The sequence below is a fragment of the Tribolium madens genome, unplaced genomic scaffold (assembly GCF_015345945.1).
Source record: "Tribolium madens isolate multiple individuals breed KSU strain unplaced genomic scaffold, Tmad_KSU_1.1 Scaffold_19;HRSCAF=116;Tcas5.2_LG9, whole genome shotgun sequence".
Classification (NCBI taxonomy): Eukaryota; Metazoa; Arthropoda; class Insecta; order Coleoptera; family Tenebrionidae; genus Tribolium; species Tribolium madens.
This window is the reverse complement of record NW_025400983.1, coordinates 17,541,507-17,567,826: the sequence shown is the minus strand read 5'-3', so window position 1 is coordinate 17,567,826 and position 26,320 is coordinate 17,541,507. Positions and strand designations below refer to the sequence as shown.

General features: G+C 33.0%; 1 pseudogene; it reads right to left on the bottom strand.

Moving 5' to 3' along the window:
• Positions 1–6,969: 6,969 nt before the first annotated feature.
• LOC123012255 lies at positions 6,970–25,146 on the bottom strand (annotated as a pseudogene).
• Positions 25,147–26,320: the final 1,174 nt, after the last annotated feature.

The following is a 26,320-nucleotide window of genomic DNA, read 5'->3' as shown; positions in this document are numbered from 1 at the left end:
GTCCACTGGTAACAAATCTGCTGCTGTTTGAATAGCGTTGTGTGCGATATGCGCTGCACAACCCACACCAACTATTTGTCTTTTTCAACCTTCTTGAAATTTTTTGAAAACATTACATTGACCTTCACGTTGAACGCCGCCAAAATTTGTATTGGCGTTATCTGCAGAAAATCCAACCACTTTCTCTTTAAGGTTGTGGTTTTTAAGAATGTCCATTAAGGAATCGTATATAATATCTGCGTCAGGTAAATTTACGAGGTCTAATATTTTGACGTTAATGCCGGTTGAAGGGTGAAAGTACCTCACAAGCGTTGGAAATATTTTAATGTCTTTATGGCATCTGTAAATATACAGATAAACGGGATTTCGTTGAGTTCTGTCTTAAGAATATCTGCAGAGTACGGTGCAATAGCTTCGCACTTAGTCTTCCCGCAGCAAAACTTTTTATTAAAAACTTTTTGAATTAACTTGGAAGTGCATTCCATCGATCGAAAACTTTGATTGTGACATACCGTGTGGAAAGCCCACAAACCTTCGGCTTTTGCCAACTCCGCTTCTTTGTCACCGTATTTTTCTTGACGGAAGTAAGTTGTTAGTGACGACGAGCTACTTGCGGCTGTTAGTGCTTTTTTGTGCTTCTCCGATGGCAAATGCCTTTGTATATCATGTCTGCCGCCGTGAGCAACAGAAAATGTTCCATTACATTTGTTGCAACGTACTTCCGAAGGTGTTAAACACTTTTGCAAGAAAGGGAATTCTTTTTTTAAGTCCTCAGTGAATTTACAACTTCGCTTTTTCACAGTCGGCGGCATTGGTGAATTCTAAATGTTTTCTAACGAAACGGACAAACAATTACAATTACGTGTCGCGGCGAGCACTACTTTGAAATCAAAACAATCTAGTCAGTACTACGAAAGAACTGAAAACTGAAACAACACAACACTCATTTACTGTTGCCTGCAAAACAATGACAAATTTTGATACAAATTTTCGTTCCATGTTTAACTGTAACACATATTTATACAAACTTTCATCCCTATTGGACCCCTTTAGGGATAGAATTCTCCAAAATTTTGAAACATGTGCTATTTTGTTTTTAACTGAACACCCAAATATCAATTTTCATAGATTTAACTTAAAAAAAAAAACACGGATATTTTACGAAGTATTACCCTTGTTCAACCCCCTTGAGGGTGAAATTTCCAAAAATCCTGAAACACGTATTAGTTGATTTTGAATCGAAAGTCTAAATAATTATTTCCAAGGATTTAACTTTATAAATGACATATTTTAATACAAATTGTCATCCCTGTTTAACCCCCTAGAGGGTAGAATTTTCAAAAATCCTAAAACACGTGTTTCTTCATTTTTAACCGAAAGCCCAAATCCCAATTTCCATAACTATAACTTCAAAAATGACGAATTTATAAATATTTATACAAATTTTCATCCCTTGTTTGACCCCTTAGGGATAGAATTCTCCAAAATCTTGAAACACGTGCTATTTTGTTTTTAACTGAACTACCAATTTTCATAGATTTAACTTAAAAAAAACACGAATATTTTACGAAGTTTTACTTTTGTTCAACCCCCTTGAGGGTGAAATTTCTAAAAATCCTGAAACACGTATTACTTGATTTTTAATCGAAAGTCTAAATACAAATTTTTAAGGATTTAACTTTATAAATGACATATTTTAATACAAATTGTTATCCCTGTTTAACCCCCTAGAGGGTGGAATTTTCAAAAATCCTAAAACAGGTGTTTCTTCATTGTTAACCGAAATCCCAAATCCCAATTTTCATAAATGTAACTTCAAAAATGACGAATTTATAAATATTTATACAAATTTTCATCCCTTGTTTGACCCCTTGGGGATGAAATTTTCCAAAATCCTAACACGTGTTTTTTGTTTTTAACTGAGAGCCCAAATATAAATTTTCATGAATTTAACTTAAAAAAAAATACAAATATTTTACGACTTTTTACCCTTGTTCAACCTCCTTGGGGGTGAAATTTCCAAAAATGATAAAATAGGTATTTTTTTATTTTTAACCGAAAGCCTAAATACCAATTTTCATGGCTATAGCTTTAAAACTTCGAATTCACCACCCCATTTAACCCCCTTAGGGGTTGATTTTCCAAAAATCCTTTCTTATTGGATGCCTACGTTATAAAAGGTATCTACTGTGAAAATTTGAAATTTCTGTCTCCAGCGGTTTAGGCTGTGGGTTGATAGGTCAGTCAGGACAAGCCTCTTTATATACAGGGTGAATATAAAGTATGGAACCAAGCGGTTTTATTTTTAATCATTTGCCTCCAGAAAATAATAATTAATATATATTAAAGTAATATAAAAAATGTGATCGTATTTTCAGAACGAAATTTGTTTTGTTTTTGAGTTATGCGATTTTTTTTTTAAAATTGCAATTTATGTGAAAAAAATTTCTTGAAAAAATTAAATATAAAGCAGATAGTTGTAATCCTTAGAGTATAGCTTTTATCAGAAAAATGATTTTATAGTGGGTTGCCATTTAAAAAAATATTTTTTTTGTAGAATTTAAAAACAAAAAGAAATTTCGAAAAATTTTATTCTTGTTAAATCATCACATTTTTTTAGTACTTTATCACTCATCAATTAGTTTTTTCAAAAAATATATACTTTAAGGAAAAAACGTTTGGTTCCATACTTTTTATTCACCTGGTATACAAGGTGATTCTTTTAGAGCCTACATTAGAAATTTTTTAACTTCTAATGCAGATAATAATTTGAAACTATGTCAATTTTCTGGTCAAAATTTTCACTTGCAGGGGTTCATTCGAAACATCACAACTCTTGAACCCTTTGCGATAAGTGAATATTTTTTTTTTGCATTCGATAACCAAAGGTTCGAAAAGTTTTCTAGAATTTTCAAAATTGTCAACTGTCAAATTGCAAGGCTAGTATGATTTTTTGAAAATGATCATTACCAAACAGCTATAACTCAGTTTTTTCTTATGAAATGACTCTATTTTCTCAACGGCAATCAAAAGTACATTAATTTGTAGAGGGACTTTTATCAACATGTCCTATACCTATTTCTTACAGTTTTTGAAATAATCACGAAAAACATGTTATAATTTTTATTTTTATAGCTAATCACATTGGCTTTGAAAAAATTCAATAAAGATATACCATAATTAATACAGATGTTCGATATGTTTACCATTTTCAAACAGTCCAAAATTCGATAGTGAACTGATTTGCGTGGCTCCCATTATTTCATTTGGTTGAAGATTATTAAATGCCGTCTCAATCCTTGCCTCAATTCTTCGTAATTCCGAATGGGTGTTGTGTAGACTAAATCTTTAATACGTATTGATCATTTTCCAAAGCCTACGTGATTGACTATAAAAATAAAAAACAAAAACATGTTTTTCGTGATTATTTTAGAAACTGTAAGAGATGGGTATAGGACATGTTGATAAAAGTCCTTCTAGAAATCGATGTACTTTCGCTTGCCGTTGAGAAAATGGGGTCATTTTATATGAAAAAACTGAGTTATAGCTGTTTGTTAAATATCATTTTCAAAAAATCATATAAGCTTTGCAATTTGACAGCTGACAATTTTGAAAATTTTAGGAAACTCTTCGGATGTTTGGTTATCGAATGCAAAAAAAATTATTGACTTATCGCAAACGGTTCAAGAGCTGTGATGTTTTTAATAAACCTCTGCAAATGAAAATTTTGAGCAAAAATTTGACATATGTCAAAAACTATGACAGATAAGTTCTAATAACTAGATACATTTTACTCAGTTTGGAGAGGAGAATTCAAAAATGCAATCAAAATAAGTGGTTACCATTTAAAATTTCAAAGTTGGCGCCAATTTCTCGTAGTTCCGGAAGTTCAGCCATTTTTAAAATAATTTAATTGAACTTAGACTGGTCGATTTGAGATGTGTACCAAATTTTAAATTTCTATCTGCATTAGAAGTTAAAAAGTTTCTAATATAGGCCCTAAAAGAATCACCTTGTATAGATTACGTTGTTTATTTTAATTGTCTTTTTGCTACCTCAAAAACTGGGGTACACATATTTATTTGAGAAAATAATTTTTAGGGAAGATTGACGTTGGGATTGTTGAATTTTTGCATGGTTGCCACATTAAAATGATCCCTTTCAACGACTACATTTAAACCTAAATTTTGTGTGTTTTACCCTACTCAAAGTAAGTACTTCGTAATACAATTATGTAAAACATCCATCATAATTTATAGAAGCCGACTTTGTTACATGAAATCACGAAAAACAACAAAACCTAAAACATTGAAAATAAACAAACTTTTTTAATTCAATTATAAAAATAAAATGATTACGAAAAACAATATAAACTTTTCTAATGTAACAATTTTTTCGTTAAATCTTTACATTTTACGCTTACGTTTGTTTCTGCCGCCGTTTCTGTTCCTAGCGTTTCTAAGCCAAATTTTTATTATATCGGCAATTTGCTTTGATGACGCATTGCGTGCAAATGGATTTTTTTCTGACAGCAACTATAAAGCAAATGCCAACAAAAAATAAATTCTCCTAAAATCAGTACTCACGAGTTATCATTTTGACATTTTAATTTGGAGAAATTATTTTTCTTATTTTTTCCTGATCAATTGTAAGAAAGAGCGAAAGAGAATGGGATATAATTTTGGACATGATTCTATAATTCTGTCTCTGACGCATCTATCTTTCCCTCCAATTACTTGAAATGCTGAAACCTGTATATTTTGTTTATTTATAAAACTGTTGATATTTAAAAATATACGAACAATTTTCTCGATGTTCTTAAATTCTTTATTACAATTTTGATGCTTCTCTTTTGTGTTGTAATATTCGATTTCTGCATTAACAATTTTATATCAAATATCAAACAAAAACAGGAAAACACAACAAAAACAATAATACTGGATATTAACTATAAACTACATATATTCTACTGAGGGTACAAGACATTTTAGATATTAAGTCTTGTGAAACTACAAAATTAAAACAATCTTTGTTTTGCAAAGACTCATATTCTTTGCAATGTAAAATTCCAATGTTGATGTTTCTAATCTATTACGGCTTTTTGGTCTTGTCATTAGTCACCACAGAAAAAACTTCTTACAGATGCAGCGCTAGAATGGCGCAGTGTCAATAAATTTACTCATTGTCTTATTGGTAGTTGTACCCTATTACTTGCGTTTTTTTTTATATGCTCGTAATAGGAGTAGCGGCAAGACGGCAGCTCTTTTGTCGGGGCGAGTTGTGGGTAAAATCGTTGTTATTGTGACTTAAGTTCACGAAAATTATAAGGGCACCACTCAGTTTAATATTGGTAAAACTCGTAACTGAAAAGGAGGTATCAAAAGAAATTTACATTGTTAATTAAAATTCCGTATATTGCATATAAAAAAAATCGAAATGCAGTGATGTGGATAACACGAATTCTCTTACGTTAGAATTGGCCAATTCGCTCGCTCACAAAATATCTTACTTTAATTAACGTTGAAACTTGATGATTGATAACTAGTATTAAAAATCCACATGTTGACAAGAGGTTAAATAATTACAACAAAAAAAAGTAAAATTTGACGGTAATGAAGGTAATAAATAAATTATTAAATAAATTTAGAAAATGAACTATGCAAAATAGGATTTTGAAGTATGGTTGACTTTATCAAAAGATTCTTGGTTTCTGCATTTACTTTATTGACAAAAAATAATTTTGAAGCATTGTATTGTTCTAGGTGTCGCTTGGCACAACATAAAAGAGACCAGTAACGTGTTTGCGCTGAACGCAGCAACATTTTGTGAGGTTTTTTCACTTCAACATAGTGTTGAAACACCTTAAATTTCTCAACAATTTTAGAAGTTTTTTCAAAATAGTAATAACTTCTCTGCATAATGTTTCAATTTCTGCCAGTAAAGATTTACATGCATAGCTTGAGCACAGATGGAAGTAATAGCATACAGGCTGTCCCAATGGTCCGAAAAAGCTCTATAACTTGTTTACTTTAAGAGATATTGACTTTTTCTTTTTTTTAGATTATAGCTGCGTTTTTGATGCATATTTTAAAAATATTTCGGTTTATATACAGGGTGTCCCAATGTTATTTGTAATTTAGCGTAGAATCCAAAAATAAAATCAAACTGAGTAGATTCCATTTAAAAAAACATAACTTTAGTGTTTTTTTAATATTGGGACACCCTCCTGTATATAAACCGCAATATTTTTATAAAATTAAAATAAATAACAATAACTCTTAAAATAAACAAGTTATAGAGCTTTTTCGGACCGTTGGGACAGCCTGTATGTATTTCGTTTGTACTAAATTTGGGATATCTTTTTTTTTTTAAATACCGACACAGAGTTATTAACACCAAATATTGCACGGCAGCAAACCCAATAAGGTTGGTTTTGTATAGAATTTGATCTTTGTTGAATAAGGTTACAATTTTGTTGTATAAACCTAAAGCCGAACAGTATTGAATGGAAATTAGATCATAAAATAAATATTTAGTGCAGTTATTTAAGAAAAGACTATACTAAGGTGTTTTGTTTGACTAAACTCTGTTGATTCATCTATAATTATGGAAAACTTACACTCACTTACTAAATTAACAACAATTTCCCTATCTGTTGTACCATTCGGTTATAACTGCAGTTTTCTTTGTACGATTACAAGTTAAATTTTTGGAAATTTTAGAGTGTGACAAATTGGGATTTACAAGGTGGTCTGTATTACTTATATGTATATTATGTCCGCAAGAAACGCTTCAATGTGAATTTCTGCTTTTCCTATTTCATTTTCCAGAGTAAGTCTACCACTGTTGTTTACAGCTTCAAGCACCGATGGTTTTTTCATAATTGTCATTTGAGATTTTTTTATTTACAGATGTATGTATAACCCTTAACTGGTGAGGTGATATTTGGTGAAGTGGAGTCAGGTCAGGTCAGGTCAGGTCTATTATTAACCCTCCTGGATTTTTCTTCAATACGAGATACGCCACTATGATATATAACGCTGTGTTCCAAATTAACAAAACTGAGTTTCCGTGTAGGGCGTACTTAGTGCTGTACTGATGGTCGATGTTATGGTTACTCAGCTGTTCTCGAATTTCTTCCACTCGATTTTCTGTTGATGTTAAGTTGAGATGGGTGACGGTCCAGTTCAAGTTGAGACATTGGCTCACGTTCGTAAATCTAAGTGGGTTCTTCTGCCTAAATTCACCTATGACTAGTGAACCTAGCGAGGACAATATTGCTGGTAAGTACATGTACCACCACCATGTACCGAAACTTCTTTGGGTTCTTCCTCAATACACGGGTATCTCTTTTCAATTAAAACTTATCCTCCCGAAATAAGTGTACAATGACAGGGTACCCGAATTCTCCTTGCTCGTGGTTGTATTTGGTCGTCTGTGAGTCCGATTCCTATTTCTTTCGAGTTGCAGCGAATGGAGGCTTTATCGTCTACGAGTGTCATAACGAACGTCTCATCATCGATTTTTCTGATTGTCAGCGCCTGTGATTTGTATCACGTTATTGGGCAATGACTTCCTAAGTCTTTAATTGAACGACCCGAGATTAATTTTCTTACGCATGTTCTCCCATGAATTGAATCAGCCGAAAAATCTTGGTAAGAAACAAAATTTATTTTCGAAGGGTCGACAGTGATGCAAGCTGACTCCCGAAATTGTTCTGATCTCAGTTTTACTTTCTTGCGATATTGCTACATACGTGCTTTTGTGTTGAATCCTGCATGTGTGATTTTACTACGCAAAAGGTACACTGATTAGTTCGTACAGAGTCTAAGTGTAATCTTTTCTCCTAATTGGGATTCGCACTTGTATCGTGATGTTTTCGCCGGTCAGCGAGCAATCACATATCGGTAAAATGTTCAGCATCCAAACATTACTTCTGGGAATGGTCAGTTCCTCATCGTGTTGTGCAGTGTCAATTTTCGTAGGTCTTTTCTCTAAATTTTATTAAATTTTTATTAAATCCGCGACTTGCTCTTCGTTAACATTTCTCGAGTTATTTGTTAACATAACTTCATTTCTTCCTCTTTCGCCTCGGGTATGCATCCTAATATTTTACCTTCTTTCAGTACTAATTCGGTATTATGTTGGTTAGAGACTGTAATCTGTGCGTCGTAATCACCCACACAAATGTCTATTTTACACTCACGGTTTGGCTGAATAACACTGTTTTTTCGCACAATTATGTTACGATTTTCACGCGAATTTGTTACGTCACAGTCACCGTCACTCCACTTTAATGTCACATTGTAAAAATAACGCCTCTTAAAGTGAAATAACGTGAAACCATCTGCAATAACTTGCAAAAGGAATGCTGTAATTATAACTGAATATATTCCATAAATAATCTAAACTCATTAAATATAATTTTATTTGTCAATAAAATTATTTGCAATAAAAACATCTACCGAGTATTTGTATCATTAAAGAAATAAGTATAACAACCTAATTCTAAAACCAAGTTTACATTAAAAAATCTAATTTAATATAATAATAAAAAAGAATATAATATAATATAATACATAAGCTGTATAAATTCAGGTTTAAACAAAAAAAGTACAAATACATATTAGATTTATACTACAAGTAAAAAAAGCACAAGAAATAAAAAAAATCACAAAACTTAAACGCCATACTTAACAGATTAATTATGTTTCATGATTGACAGTTTTGACCGTTTTTGTTGTGATGTTTGTTTTTTTGAAAGAGTAAAGTTTTTACATTTTTTAGGTAATGTCACTCTCACTAGTAAATTGACCGAAAATGTCACATGTTCTATACATTCTAAGAGATGATTTGTTTGACAGATATTTAAAAAAATATATTAAAAAAAAATTAGCTTTAAATTTTTGCATGCTAGTTTTTTCCAATTTTTTTCGATTATCTTCATGGCATACTTTGTAAGTCGTTTCAAGCAAGGTGAAGGTGCTTTTAAGTTACTTTCATATTATTATGTATGATAGTTTTTATATAGCAGCAACAATTGTTTCAAGCAATATTTTTGCTAGATATCCAGGAAAGTAGACAACGTAGATTGTTACGTTGTCTACTTTCCTGGATATCTAGCAAAATATTGAGAGGATTGCTTCTAAGCCTATTTGACTTTCTGATGATTCTTCTGACACCGAAGTTGATGATATTGCCTGATCACTATCTTCTTGACTTTGTGGTAAAGAAGCAAGTGGCTCCAGCGGTTTCAAGACAAGCTTTTTGAAAGTCGCAGTAAATGTTCTTGAAATATTATAACCACTACGCTGTCGAAAAATGGAGGACAAATTTTTGAGGGGATCTTGATTTAGCCTTCCTGTTAAAATATATGGTAACACTTCGCTTTTGCAATCAATATGCAGCATGATATATTTTGTACCATCTCAGAAAAACAAGGTAGTGAAATGTATTTTCTCTCACTACATTTTTGTAATCCTTTAAATACTTTAAGTCCATTGTGAAGTGCTGCCAACACTTCTTTATTTTCATCGGACAAGGGACGGTTGCATAATTTGGGAGGCTGTAGGAATATTTGCAATTAAGTGGATCAAATAGATCATTAGTAACTTTTAGGAAATTTGCTGTTGCTTCTGGAGGCAGTTGGTAGTTATATTCTACAGCTGTAAGTTTCGCAGCGGAGACGCTGTTGCTCAGAACTTGGATTGCTAAGCGAACGCTTATTTTCTGAAAATTGTTTGGATTTATATGTTTATCCGTCAACTTTAATAGGGCTCTGGCCGATCCACTGCTCATGTTCAATTCATAGGTACTCTTAATATGATGGCATGAAATTTTTCAAGATTCTTCTGTCATAAAATTATTTCTAATTAAATTATTGCGCACACTTTTCAGAAAATTACATAATATTTTTTATGGGGATAAAAAAATGGTGTCTCTGTTGTCTCATCCAAAGATTTGAGACATTTTTGGTTTATACACGATTGGTCACAAGTCACACTAAGCACTGTTAACCCACATGTTTTCAACTTTTTCAGATTAGATTAATAATAATTGCGATCTTCTGTTCTGCTTTCACCCCAGTGTTCGAAAAGTAGTATGAAATTATTAATTTCTAATCGGTATAAACTCCTCGCACCATTAAAACCAATGCACGCCGCTTTGCTGGCACAGTACTGGAGCCAAGTTCTCCTAAGTTTTCAAATTCTAGCACCATGCCTAAAGATTTACAAAATTCTTCCTTTATGTCTATCTCGTCGAACATCAACATACAACTTCTATCTTTATCCTCTATTGTTCCTACTTTTTGTTTAAGTCAGTCAAAAAGCTTCTGGTTTAAGCCAGGTTTGAGTTTAAAGCAACCACTTAAAGTACCAACGGATAGAAGGACAAAGCAATTTTTTAATAAAAATTTATAAGCGCTTGCAGATTTAAAAAACACAGATGAAGCTGCTCATTTCTCGTCATCGGTCTATAGTGTATTTGGTTTATGGTTGAGCTGCATATTTGTTATTGTGCATATGTGTTATTGCAAGTCTTCAACATTTCTGAAATGATTTGTATTTGCAGTTGTATGTCTGCTTATATCGGCGTTGACGGCGAAGGGAGAGATGCAATTGGCTCAACAAATTTTCTACTGGGAGATGCAACTTCAACTTGCATTGAATCCCCAACTCCCTTCTTCGTTGGTGTTATAAAGTGGATTACATAAGTCACACAACGTTCATTTTCTGTTCTGTTTAAATTACCATAAGCTTTACTCGTGGAAGGCCTTGATGTGAATACAGAAGCCACGTCTTTCATACCTTAAAAGGGAACACATTGGGAGGAAGCTTTGTAGACTGCAAAACTTCTTGAATAAAATGATCTCCACAAAGAAATTTTTGCTTCAGCTGTTGATCATTATGTAATGCCAGTGACACATTTCCGTACAAAATGATCTACTTCTTACACCCCTTCACCTCTTTAATTGAAAAAAAAAACTTTTGAAGGTTTGGTTTATTTTTACATGAATTCTTGCAATTTTAAGAACATTTATTTTGTACTCAATGTTAAAGAGTGCTTTTATCAACCAATTTCAGTTGATAAAGTAGTCTCTTATCGTCTTATGAATAAAGTAATTTTTATCTACTGTTCATATTTTTTATTAATAAGTTACATAAGAATACATGCTTAAACTAGTAAAGAAAAGAACTATGTGGCAGAATCATCAATACCAGTGTGAAGATGGATGGTGCAGTGTTCAATATGTCCAATTTTTAACACTGCTGAACATATTGAGCCACTTTTTAAATGATTTGCTTCAGAATGTTCGATATACGTTTCTGCAACAGATGATGATTTTCAACCGTCAATACTTTTTACATTTAACAAGTCTCCTCCATTGTTGGCCAAAATTGTTGCTGAGGACCGTCGAAAGCAATGACCTGTGTACTCGTTAGAGCAATTCAATTTCAAATAACTTGCAATTTTTTGTGGTGCTTTATACATATTATTAATGCCAACTCGTTGCACAGTACATTGCCGTTTTGATAGTTCTCAAAAAAGAAATTATGTCGAGTTCGAGGAGAACGTAAGACTACGCATTTTCTTATAATATTGACAGGATTAATTCCTGTACCTCTTCATTTATAACACCTTGAATGTTTTTTTCTTCCTTCCATTTTACAAATAACGCATACTCTTTTTGGTATGCTCCTTTTGACTTTTCCGGTAATAATTTTGCTATCTCTGCATTAGCGGCAACAGTAATGTTGTCTGTTGTCGTCTTCAAACTTCATTTCTTTGCCTCTTTATGTTCACTGTTTACTAAGTATACAGGTGGCCTAGAAGTCTGGAAACAATTTTTTTCTGGCGAAACTATCAATTTTTTTGGCAAATAAATTTATAGGTATGCAATGGCAATAAAAATGTTATTCAAAAAAAATTGAATATTAATTAATTGTTTATACTTACGAGGTAAACATAGTAACAAATTTTTAAGTGGAAACCTACCACAATTTTTTTCTACACCACGAACTTGTTACAAGAATTGTTGCTGTGCAATTTTTTTTTTTGTAAGCCTAACCCTTTTTGCAAAAAATACAAGTATTTAAGATTTTTTTTGAGTGAACTACCAGTGTTTTGTTGGAAATAAATTAATAAATGTTTAAAAGTTGTAAAGAAGCGATGCCAAAATATTATTATTTTCTCTTAAATACAAACGTTTTTTATTTTTTTTACAAAGATATGTTTATGCATTTTATAAATTTATTGAAAATGTTACAGTTTATGTTAAAAAAATATAAACTTTATCTGTTGTCAAAACTTTCTTCTACCAGTCAAGGGGTGGTACGTTAAGATCGAGTATAGTGGTGAGCATATTAAGCTTTTTACGCCTTTTTTATGTCGTTGATACGGAGTCGTCATTATGCTTTATTTTCTAAGTAAAAATTGTTTCTATCTGGAGCGCTTTTAGAGACAACCGCACACTTTTTTTTATTTTATGTAATAAATGTTTTAATATTTGTTTAAAAAAATTAATGATGCGTTTTCAAACAGAAATAGCGTCATTTTAATTTCACAAAAAAAAAATAGTTACAATTGAGACGCAGAACAAAAGCAATAAATCAACCAATAGACGAAAAATACTTGCAAATTATACCAAAAAGACTTTCAACGTCGACAATAATATTACACAATTATTATACAAATAAGAAATACAAAACAAAAAATTTTTGCTATAACAGTTGTAACACAGCTACAACAAAAGGAAAACACGAAATACATATTTGTAAATCAGTAAAAGACACAATATTTGAAAAAAACAAATTCGAAACTAAAGTATTAGGCACCAGATTTTCAGATTATTCAGAAAGTATTCCTGATTTGTAATAATAATAACCATAAAATATGTTCAAAATGTTGACCGTTTACATCCTGGCAGTACACAACTCTATGTAATACACCTTGAACAGAACAGAAATCAATTGTGTCGATATGTTAGCCATCGTATCCTCAATTTTTTGTTGAAGTTGTTCCAAATTTATTGGCCAATCTTTAAGGCACCTGGTCTTTTAACATAACCCCATAAGAGGAAATCCAGTGGCGTCAAGTCTGGTGATCATGGTGGCCATTCCACGGTTCCTTTTCGACCAATCCAACTTTCAGGGAATGTTTCTTCTAGGTAATTTCTGACTACCATCTCAAAATGAGCAGGCGCCCCATCCTGCTGGTACGAAATGTGGTTTGCAATTGCGTTGCCAAAAATTGTTCTTATTGCAGAAACAGTTCTGGTATCTTACTGCAGTAAAAAGGCATTCGCAAAATTCCAAGCGCCGATCATACTCTTCTGGCGTAAGTTCTTGTTGTAGGAGTAGCTCGTACGGTTTCGCTTTTTTATTTTTTAAAATTTTTTGTACTGATGTTTTGCTGATGTAATCTAATGCCAGTTGTTTGGTCGAAATATGCGATTGTCCAACAATTCTCTCTATCACAAGCTGGCTGTGATTCTTCTTTGTAGCAACTTTTTAACTGCCAGATCTAGAAACAGTTTATACATTACCATGTTCGAAAAATCGACAATATGTTTTGTAGACTGTAGATTTTGTAGTTGTGTTCAGTATTGATAAATGCTGAAGCGATTGTAAATTTGCAAAGCAAATCTCCCAAAGTGCCCACCGGGAGACGTAAACCGACATCAGCCAAAACAGCTACTTCTCGGGCAATGTCTGCTTGTAAAGGTGGTACCAATGGCATTATATTTTGTTTTGATTCTTTCAAATTAATTGAACTTAAAATTGTGGTCATATCGATTTCACAGTTGATAGAATTGGACATTTGGGAGAAGCGCATGAAGAATTTTTTTTTAATGCATTCTGAAATTGTATAGGGGTTAGGTTATTAATAACTGCATTTCCAGACTGTTGCTTTACAACTCCAAAAAAGTTTTGATTAAGACGTGATGTTGCAATGTCTCCATTTAAATTTGATTGAAGTTGAGTAACGCTTTTTATTGTAATTGGCCACATTTTTAATGATTTAATAGTTTTGATGACATCTCGACGATAGATTTTTTCTACTTGCATGTTTTTAAATGTATTTGACATTTTATTTAATAATACCACATGATGCTGCTCGTCCTTAAAGGTACTTTGGAAATTATTTTCAATTACACAAGGCGACAAAAAAAAGTTATGTGGTGACAACTTGACAAATTTTATATCATTTTGTTCGTCTCAAAGATCTCTTGTTATAAAGTTACTTTGAGAACCGACGTCCAGCAAGGCTCTACATTCAATATATTGACCATTTTTGCCTAGTACTTTAACTACCGCAGTGGAGAGTAAAATTTCATTAGTACTTAGTCTCGTATGATTATTGTGATTGATAGTTTAAGACAGTACCGCTGCCGTGTTTTCTGTAGCTTCGACGGTATTATCATTTAAATGCAGTAAGGTGTTGTGTCTTTGTTGACATTTAGTACAACTACCTTTAGACCGACAGTTTTTAGTTCTGTGGTTGGTTCTAAGACGATTAAATATTTATTCCCTTAATTTTATTGATTTTTTCGTTTGTACCGAGTTCCAAGAATTATTTGCACTGTTGGATGTAGTGGTCTCCACCCTTGCAAATCACACACTGTATTTTGTTAGTCGCAATATAGGAATTCAACCGACCCTTATTGACACCGCTTACTTGTTTAGATAAATTAAAGGATTTTTTGTTTTCCGAATGATTATTTGATTTATCCGACGCGGACATTGACTCCAATAAGGCGCAGCGTTTTTCTAGGAACGATACGCAATCCGTAATTTTGGGTATTTCGGCTGTTAAAGTTGTCTGCCATTCTCTTTTAGATGCGTAATCCATTTTTTCGGTGTCTATGGGGACAATAATCGCGTCCCATTCCTCAACCGGAACCTTTAATACCTTAAGGGCTCCAAGATTTACCGTTAAGTCGTTTAATAGCTGACATAATGCTAAAGCCGATGATTTTGGCACCGTTGGTGTGTTTATTATACAAAAAACATGTTCTTGCACTATCAAACGCGTGTTCTGCTATTTTTTCTTTAAAATTTGCCAAGCAGCATTGTAATTGTCGTTTGATATAGTTAACGCTTCAATACATTTAGCAGCTTGGCCCTTTAAACACGATTTTAAATAGTGCATTTTCTCACACTGATTTAAAGAATTATCTTTATGTATTAATGAATCAAATGTGTCATAAAACGAAAGCCACTCGCTATATTGGCCAGACAAATTGGGCAAATTTAAGGTGGGCAATTTAATTTTAGAAGATTGACCTGAACCGTTCGCATGATTTGAATTTGAAGACGTGGGTGCAGAAGATGAGCGACTCTCAATTTGCGTTGTAATTTTCGCGACCACATTAAAATATTTAAATTCAAACTCCGTTCTTTCGGCAATTTGATATTGAGAATTTGTTGTGTCTTTGAGATTCAATCTCAAATTGCACCTGGTCAAATTCCCTTGAGATTTCGGCTAAAGCAGGTAAGCGTATTTTTAATAAATTTATGTCCTCAGCAGGGGCAAAGTTATCAACAAAATCAATATGTCTGTCTAATGTACCCTTAAGAACATTGCGTCTTGCAATATTTGACTGTAGCTTTGTCATTTTGATGCTAAGCGATATACAAAGAACCGATCGACTAATTAAAGAGCAATTACAGATGCAAACAAAATTTTAATACTTATTGATCAAAGTGGTATTAAGAATCGAAACTAGTTTAATGGAAATGGATTAAACAGCTCTCACTCACCCTACCGTCGATGGCGTCTTCTCTGGATCAATTCCCTGGACTGGATCGTTGGATCTCTTGGACTTGGTGTCCCTCGAGTTTTGTTGTACCTCGTTTCGTGCGAGAAATACTCTTTCCCACACGCTTTTATCCTTTGACTGCTGTTGCGGCGCAGCGGGTAGTCGAATCTCGAAAGACGGGTTGCACTTTTTTACTTATACGCACTTCACTTATTTTTCGTGATTATAATAATACTTGCCGATGCATCCGGCTCGAAGGACCATTGTTTGAGCGCATAATTGGGTATTAAAATATTGGCTCTAATTCTAAATATTTATTTCTGTAGTGAACTATAGGTACAGTTTGGAAACTCTTCCGAGATTGTCGGTTTGTCCTAAAACTACCTAAAACCTAAACTATTCTAAGGGTAAGTGGGGATAATATGGGACCCACAATTGTATTTCATTGGTCTAGCATTGACACTTGTAATTGTCTTAGCCTCTGTAAAAAAATATATATTTTAGGAAATTGTTTCTTAATACTTTAATTAAATGACACATCGAAAATGTAATAGACTTTGTTTTTTTTTCAGTAACGAAAAATGGTTTCTCCTTGGTTATTTGTAATAAATAGGAAAAATTTTCAAAATTTTCCCCGACATCTGAAATGAACGCCCTTACGTTAAAATTTGTATCTTTTAATTAGCATCATATGTGGTGTTTAAAAATGCATAGGCAATTGGCTTCTTCTAGTTATCAAAGATGCGTCTAGCCATAATTACAAAGGCGTTATTTGCCGGTAAATAATTTCCACTATTCCCATCAATATTTTGAAAGCCGACAATTTCATCCTGTCCTTTTCTGTAATATAGAAAAGACTTTAAACTCATTTCGTCAGCACAAATAACACATTCACGTGCTTCCTCGGTCATACTTTTTCCCCTTACAGACATAAGTTGGAAAACAATATCGTTTATTCCAGGTGGTAAGATTATTTGTTCAGTAATTCGTGCTAACATTCTTGAATGAGGTAAAATAAATACAAACTTTAAAAACTGATATGTCGTTGATGACAAATAGTAAACAGTTAAGGCAAATTGTTTGAACTCATTTGTATATCGCAGCTGCGATTTTTGTAAAGTATGAAGCTGAACCTGGCTTGTACTCCACCAAACTTCAAAACGTGAAACAGAAGTGGCCTTACTGGTACTTTGTCCAAATTCCGCAGCACTAACGTGACTGGGAGTGATGGTGGCCCCTGTGGCTACTTTTTCTATTTGAGGGGACTCAGCAATGGAACTTACTGTAAGAATTGTCAGATAACGAATTAAATACATGTTTATAATTTTTGGTAGCAATTTACTTTGTGATGCTCTTGGAACTGCATCAAATTGAAGCCTCGATTTGTCAGGATTTGAGAACATTTTATCTTCAAAATGTGAACCACACAATAAATAGCTGGTAGCTTTTGATTTTTGTTCTGTTAACAAATCGTCTCGGCCAACCGTAAGAACCCATGATTTAAATCTAATAATTTTCGCAGTTAATATGACAATAGTATTGATGTTGTCCTCTGATCTCACACTAGGTCTGCTACTGCGTTGACGAGGTTTCACGCTTCTAGTTTCGTCAAATAATTCAACAACGTATTGAATAGTTTTAAATAAATAATTATAATCGTGAATCAGGGCTTGTTCAGGATATGCTGCTTGAAAATCGGCAATACATGCAGGTATTGAGAAACTCTATTCTCCGTTTCCTAAACGATTACCGTTACAGTAGTAGGATTTTATCAAAAAAATTTTGTGTTCACTCGTTAGGACCATTTTAGATAATTAAAACACTTTAAAACAATAAAATGTCAAATTTTATAATTAATTTTTTGACATAAGTATACGGATTGCGACGGACATACATTTTTAACTAATACGCCTACTTGATAGAATGACTTTTTGATCGCACTGTATTTGGTCCAACTGAACGACTGTCTCAATACCCCTCTTAACATTTTTTTTCACCGTCACTCTTGTTTCTGGTCCAACTGATATACATTCTTGGAAACCATCCAAATTAGTTTCATTTTCCATTGAGGTGGTGATTTAAAAAACATTTATGATCTGGAATAGGGCCATCGTTTTTGTCGAAACGAGGACACGGGTCACAGTATTTATTTCTTCACCTACAAATAACAGCTTTCCAGTTCTTTGACCAATTATACATGCAGCTCTAGAACTGACGTTGTAAATTGGTCTGTTGGACATTTTTGACCAGACACCGTCGCAAATCACAGTTATAAAATGTTTGGATGCACATCTCCATGTACTATAGCTACGTTGTATGTGGCATCAAAGAATTTTTCCATCAATCTGTCTTCATTTTTCTTAGACAATTTTTGTGAAAATGTGGAGAGACTGACGAAAAATCTTGAAGAGCACTGCATCCTCCTCCAATTGAAATTATTGCAGCGGGTGCATTTACATTTACACTAGGATCTTCCTCCTTATTTGAATCCTTGGTTGACACGGAATATGTGACAGAACATATATCACATTTTAAAAGAAATGTTGAATTGAAGAAAAGTCGTAGGAAGTTTGTATTGTATGGCAAGCGCAGTAGGGCAGACAGCCCTATGCGCGTGCGAACACGTCTGCTAATATTTGGAATTTTACTTAAAAATAATTAGACTTTTAAAGTTTGTAATTATTTTTTAATTAGTTTTCTCTTTATGTGAGTTTAAAATATTGCATCACGATCCTTTTCTTTGTTTCTGACCATCGATATTTTATGAAGAAATGTAATTAAAATTTAGTTTTTACGACAAACCATTTTTCTTTCGTTTGTCTTGTCTTTTTTATCTATTCGGGTATCATTAACATTCACTTAGGCTTCTAAATTATTTTCTTGTCTTGTAAAATAAACAGTTTTAGTACAAGTAAAATTTATTTTTTACAACATGAGTACCATTTTTCTTGTCAACATGTTTATTCTTGTTTCTCTTTTTCTTTTGATTTCTATTAGATTTTTTTACTTCTAAGTTGGTTTCTGGTTTTGCAGTGTTACTCATTTCCTCTTACTCATCTAAATACTTTAAGTCTGTAGCAGTACAAGTTTGTTCTACCGCGACATTTTCTTTTTCTAAGTGTTCTTTGTTTTGAGATTTGTTTGCCGCTCGGTTTGCTTCTTTTTTAATTTTTTTTTCTGAAATCGGATCATCAGCCTCATCGTTACTTTCTTTTTCTGATTCTATGGTAGACATCTCTCTCTCTCCCTAATTCAGTGTCGTTTAAACTTTTTCCTTTGAACTGTTTGCCTTTGCTCCTTTCAAATAATCAAAAACAAAAAATAATTAAAGAAAATAAAATCAAAAGCAAAAACTTGTCTATACATGGGTTTTTCTTGTATATAAAGGTAGCAAACTGTTCCATTTCATTCTTTTCCATACTCATTCATTAGCTGTAAATTGGTAGAAATGTGCTAAGTCTTGTAGACGTTAGAAGATTAGGATTTTTAGCACCACAATTGAAAGCAAGCTTTCTCATAACGCTGCTTCCATTCATCCATCTATTTTCTAAATCTGGATTTGCAAATCAATACGGATTTGATTTTGGCTTAATCTATGCGTCTGTTTATAATAAGGCTACAGATTGCCTTTTGTAGTTTTCTGTGAAAATACAATTGGAACTGGTTTGGAGCCTTTTCCATCATAGACTATTCTTATAAATCGTTTGCTTAAGATTTTTTTCACTATTTTTTTTGTAATCATGTTATCTTTTACCGTGGTTTTACTTAAACGCGGATACTAGCGATATCAATTGCCCCCCAAGGTTCTAGTTTGGGTCCTCTGTTGTTTAACGCCTTCATCAATGATGAACAGTTGATTTGAAGGCTAGTACGTTAGTATACGCAAATGACCTGAAAATCTTTTGTAAAACAACCTCTCTAAACGACTATCTAAGTCTGCAAGCAGACCTTCTTGAAATTGACAACTCTGGTGCTCCTAAAATGGCTTGCCGATTAATGTTAGTAAATGTTTAATTGTATCTTATTGTAATAAATCTGAAATAATTTTCCATGGCTATACTATTCTAAATCTAATTCTAAGCGTGAAATAATTTTCCATGATTATACTATTATAATTCTACTATTATACTATTCTAATTTCGTTTCCATACAAAGATTACAAGAGGTTAAAGATTTGGATGTCGTTTTCGACAACAAGCTAAGATTTAGATTACATATTCACATATACTTCTGCATCATTAAAATCTTTGGGATTATATTATAAGAAACGGAAAAAATTGGATACAAAAGTCTTAAAAACCGTATACTTTGTTTTTGTCCGTTCCAAATTAGAATTTGCCTGTGTTGTTTGGTTGCCTTGTTATGGTATTTACAAAAATGAACTTGAAAAAAATCCATAGACGCTTCCTAAATACTAAATCTATAGAATTGATGTCTCCTTGTACTTTTTTCATAAAGTCGTAAATGGTAGTGTTGAATGTCCTGATTTGTAAAATAGATTATCTCTACATGTGCCCAGGTTAGTTTCCAGAACTAATACTCTTTTTTATTTGCCCTGCCCATGTGTCGCAACTAGTCGACATTTTCAACAGCTTTCATGAGACATCAAAGACGTCACGTTTTTTCGGGCCTCGTTGATCTCGTTCTGGTTCAATTTGACCAAACACTAAAATTTAGGCGAACATACAACGCATTTGTTTTGGCATATCTTTGTGACTTATTTCTGTCAGACAACTGAACTCTCAAGTAGTACAATTCTCCAGTTCCCAAAGAAACATGGTACAGGGAGGTGCATTTTGGATGTCCGAATAGGGTATCTTGGAAAGTAAGAGGCTTCACCAAAAACTATGAGTCATAAATAGAGTTTTAAAGCTTTTTTTACGACAGTCTTTATTGTGTCTTCTTGTGTTAATCGTATCTTTGAAGAGCTCCCACCAAAAAACTCAAGAGTTGTGAGGTTGGGTGATTGAGGCAGCCATCTTATAGGGACATGGGTTTAATGTTATTAAAAAATATATATATTCAGTTATTCGAAACTGCTACTTGTTTGTCCTCGTATATTTTTCTCTTGTTGATTCAGATAACTTTTGACCAATTCTTTGAGCATTCGAGGGAAATCCTTAGTCAGCGGCAGTTAGTATGGTGTTAAAAATTATAATTTTTTCGGCGACAGAGATTGTTGAATTTTGTTTGAAGTGCGGATTTTGTAATATTTCGTAACGCTTAAGATTTTTTATGGCGACAATTGCTCTCGGGATTGGTTTTCTTAATTAACATCAACTGACATGCATTTACAAATAATATTATTGTTTACAATACTGTCACGCCTTGCTTGATTGGGGGTTGCTCAGAGGGTGAGGCAATAAAAGTCAGTGGTTCATACCAAAAGTATATTTACAAATAATTAATAAAGAATAGCTACTTAGAAGATGGGTTGTGGTAACATCCTCATCTCAAGTAATTCGCACAAAATCGGCACGACCACACTTACACTCCACCGAAGTACTAACTATCACGCACAAAGATGTGTATGTGTCTGTGTCTACTTTGAACACAATTGCCGAAACTTCAAAGTCAGTAACCCTGCAATTGCATTGCAAAATATTGCTGCGTGACAATACAAAACAGACAAAAATGTTTACGCTTATAGTTTGTACCAACAATGTTTGAGACTCACTGTTTTGTCGATTTTAAGAAATTGTTGTACGAATGCTTACAAATTTTTTCGCTACTTGCATTGTTATTATGATCAATCGCGGCAAATTCTGATCTGATGAATGATATGAGAAATGTAGCCTTTTCGGAGCATACTTCAAACGACTATTGTTATAATTTTCTAAATAGCCAATATGACAATATTTTTTTATGCGGCGTAAATGATTTAAAAATTGTTTATCCAAAAATGTATGCAAAATGCAAAATGTTATAAAAATTTTTCGTTTTCCAGTTTGTTCTTCTAATTTTTTCTTCTGACAGATCTCCGTGGGCACATTTTTAAAATAACATTTTATCGTCATCTTCCCATGTAACCAATGCAACCATGTAACCAATGACATGATACAGAATTGATGTAAATGTTTCAACAAGACCTTTACAACTTAGAGCGCTCCAGTATTTTTTTCCATGATATTATGAACTTGTTTCTTTTGCAAATATTTTGATTCTTTTGACTTCTTTTCTTCTATTGAATGTTTTAGTAATAATGTAGGTACAGCTGTTTTTTTTAATCGACTCGATTCGTATTTAGAAATCATTTCTTTTATAGTGACGTTTTTTCAAAGTCCTCTCGTCGAAAACGAATAGAACACACCATAGAAGTCTTGCTGGGTTGAAATTTTTTTCTGTTAATTTTAATCAGCCATGTTTTATGTCTTTTCGGTGACTTGTCCCGACGTGGGAATAAATGGAAAGACACATTAGATTCCCATTTTTCACTTCCGTTTATACATTTATACAGCCAAATACACCTTCTGTTTAGTGGCGCCCTCTTCACTTTACACTCTATGTTTTCTTATTACTCCTTTGTTCAAAATTTTTAATTTGATTTTCCAAAAAGAGGATTAATTTTGATTTTAAATTGGTATAAAAACTTTTGTAATGGGTTAATTCATTTGTCAATTTTAAAATTTCTTGTTCTAAATGCAAAATTTTGAAAGTCATTTCAGTTAAATTGTTTTCTTTACAGCACATTAATTCACACTGACAGAGGTCAATTTTTCTTTGACAATTTTTTTAACCTTTTGTCAAATTTAAACTGATTTATTCTCTGATTTTATTCTCCAATTTTATTTCTTCCCACGTTCTGATTGACACATCTGCCTTTTGTATACTTCAGGAAAAGGCGTTTTTTGTTGACTGCTGATGTCAGTTTTTTCAAAATAGATAAAAAATCTACATACTTCTTTTTTTAGTTTTCACGAATCAGTTACTATTGGAACAGATACTTACACATTTCTTTTTACTTGAAATATGGATTCGAATTTGAAAAACAAATTTGTAATAAAGAAAAGAAATTATAGTCGATATCAATACATTAATGCACCCTTCATTAGTTTATGTCCTTGTTGTTGATATCGTACAGAATCTCATTCTCAATATTCATCAACATGAATGGCTCGAGTCTATTATCAGACAAGGTATTTCTTAATCTATTTTTGATGAATTTTAAAGTTGAAAATAACCGTTCACAAGCTACATGTGAAATAGGCAGGTAAAGAATATACTGATAAGCGAGCACCAATGTGGAATAGGCTCCTTTAAAGAGATTATATTTCAAAATTGCACTATAACAGCAAATAACGCAGTTTTGGCATTTTTTAGATTCAGCGCATGCTTTACATTTTTTTGAGCCTTCTTCGTTTTCCTCTGTATTTGAGAGTGCTTGAGAAGAGTCGTCTGAATCTGCGTCATCAAATTCAGCATAATTTGTTTTGTATGAATCTTGAATTGTTAATTTGATAGTCTTCCAGTTGCTTGCAAAACTTGTCAGCTCCTTTAATTTTGCAGGAGTTATAAATTTTTCTAACAATATTTTAAAAGAATTCTCTGGTAGCTCACCTTTTGCGATTTTGTCAAAATTATTTGGGTCTAGAATGCCCAAATCCTTACATAATTCTACATAATTCAGCGTTGTTTAGGAATCTCTTGCTGATAGATTCTATTGCAGTATCCATAATGACGTTGAAGAAGCTAATCCTAAAGTTATCTTTCGGACTTACTGGCACTTCAACAGTGGCTTTCTTATCAAAAAATCTCTTCTTACTTTGTACACGAGTTTCTGGCAGTAGTTCTTTAACAGCTAATTTAAATTCTCTGTTTTTAAAAACTAGTTTAACCCAATTTATAAATTTATTTGTAAAAGCTTCGATTTCTGTCATATTTTTTTGAATTTTTATGAAATTACGTGTAGAGTTGTCAACCATAGAGGGCCGATTATAGAGAACATTTTAAGGAATATCTGCGCAATCAAGATATTTTCATATTTTAGTAATTGTACCTTGTAATTGGCAGCTGTAGCTCTTGCGTCAGGTTTGATTTTTGGTGTATTTTCAATAGTGTTAAGAACATCGATCACGTCGACTTGCAATGCTTTATCGGGTTCATTAAAATTACCAAAAATTTTACTTAGCGCCGCTTCTTTGGACCACCATCGGGTTTCTCCTATCAATTGGAGCTTCTTCGCTCTTGGAGCGTTTACCAATGTCCAACCAGTAGCCCATTCATTGATATGATTCTTTGAAAAATACGGCTGTACAGTTCAGTAAAGAAAAAAATCATGCTGCTTTGATGTGGGATTTAAAAATGTCTCAGAGAACAAAATTCAAAATATGGGCGTAGCACCAAATATGGATATAATTTGTATTTTCTTTATTCACAGAAGCAGAGAATTCTGAATAACTTCCTTGCATATTGACTGCGCCGTCAGTAGAATCAGCAATATAATTTTTGAACACTTTTAATAAAGAACCACGTGTTTCAGGATTTTTTGAAAATTCCACCCCTAAATGGGCGAAAGAGGGGATGAAAGTTTGTATAAAGATTTGTTATTGTTAAGTGATTTTTATAGAAAGTGATATTTAGAAAAATATGTGTTTCAAGATTTTTGTAAATTCCACCTTCGAGGGGTTAAATAAAAGATTGAAGTTTGTTTGCAATTCTAAAGAGGTGATATGGTGTGTAAACCTTAAATCGAAAATATAAACAAAAAAATTGGAAGATATGCTTCTTCGAGGGTGTAGAGTGCCATTAAAAAAAGATTTTTGAAAATCAATCTCTAAGGGGGTGAAATGGGGTGTAAACACTTAACGAAGTTATAAACATAAAATTTAGAAGACATGTTCCTTAGAGGGCCGCTAAGGGAGGATTTTTTGAAAATATATCTCTAAGGGTATGAAATAGGGTGTAAAAATCTAAATGAAGATAGAAACATAAAATTTGTAACATCGGTATCGCTTATAAACTAAATTGGTACATACTTATAATTAATGTATAACAATTGCAAACAATTATACATGCACTAAACAGGCACATAATATTTATTGCAATTAAAATGGAAATAATCTTCGATTAATCTTAGATGATTTTCCACCATAGCATGTATGATGAATAGCTGCCTTGACTGTAGAGATGCGCGCACCATTTTAAAAGTCCTGTCGGTATAAATTTCAAAGATGCTCCGGTGCACCAAATTGACCTCAAAGTCCACACAACAGAAAATAATGTTTGTCTCGACGACCGTTTCGAAGACGTTTCTTCCACAGTAAACATACATATTTTCTGTCGAGTTGGTGCTCCAAAAGATTTCTCAATTCGACAACATTCAAGACACCCCGGGAACCCATCCGAGCCGAGCCGACCTCATCATCGAATCCGCCCTTGTCCATGTGTAGTACACAGCAGTCTCAATGTACTTACAACTATTATTTTTTGTTTGTTTTATAACTGCTAGAATCTTCATCACTGTTAATAATTTTAATATTATATTTATCAACTGTTTCTTTGAGCAAGAACTGGATGGTCGTTCCTCTATTTTATTTAAAGTAGGTTGTCGTTCTATTTTTATTTGGCCAATTTAAACAATCTATTAGTAAAATTGGTTCAGTGTTATGTTGGTCCTCTAGTATTGCATCCATTTCATCAAAATGTGGTAAATCTGAAACTTTCCCTTTACCAATCTCCCGCGGTCTCCTCTTTTCTGTAGATTTAAAGTAAAAAGACTGCAAATTTAAGAGATTTTGTCTAACTTTTTCCTTTCTAGCAATACTTTCTCCAACAAAATATCCCATTTCATTTATTTCATTTCTGATTTTTGACTATAACGTGTTCTTGCATGTTTTGTTATACAGTAATTCGTCGTTATACTGTTTCCGAAGTCCAAGAAATACTTCGGTTGTTTCATGGTCAATCTGAGTGCCGTGTTGTGATTTCCATATTGTACACACTGGAGCTGGATCCACTTTTTAAAAGAACTAAATCACACGGCAGAGTTATTATAGAGCCACAAGTCAAATTCAGCTTTCCAAGGTTTTTCGTTGTAGATACTTGTGCTTGATTTTGCTGCTCAAAGTTCTCTTCCGTCTTGAAGGCTCTAATTACTGTGGCCCCTGCAATAAAATTCGCTTATCCATGTTCGCTTTCTTTCTGGTTTCTTGAATTTGTCTCAATTCTTTTACAGCTGTTTGTAATGCTGGCAAATGTTCCAGAACACTGAAAAGATAATACGATACAAAACACCTCAGTTTTAAAATGTAGGTAAGAATGTATATGATAAAAACCGATACTTTTTTCAATTATCTACAACTAGCTGAGTTACCCGGCTTCGCTCAGGGAGTGAATAGATATGTTGTCGTAGTTGAAATAAAAGGACAAATTTCGAGAGGTGAAATTTTCTATTAATAGCATATTTTATTTAAATACTTGCGCTTATAAACTACGTTTTTCATCTGATTGTCTGGCGCATCACCGATAGAAACAATTCTTTTTTCGTCTGGGCATTTTTTGGGTTCAACTGATTCCTGTTGGCACTTTAATCTGGGGGAGACATCCAGTTTTTAAGCT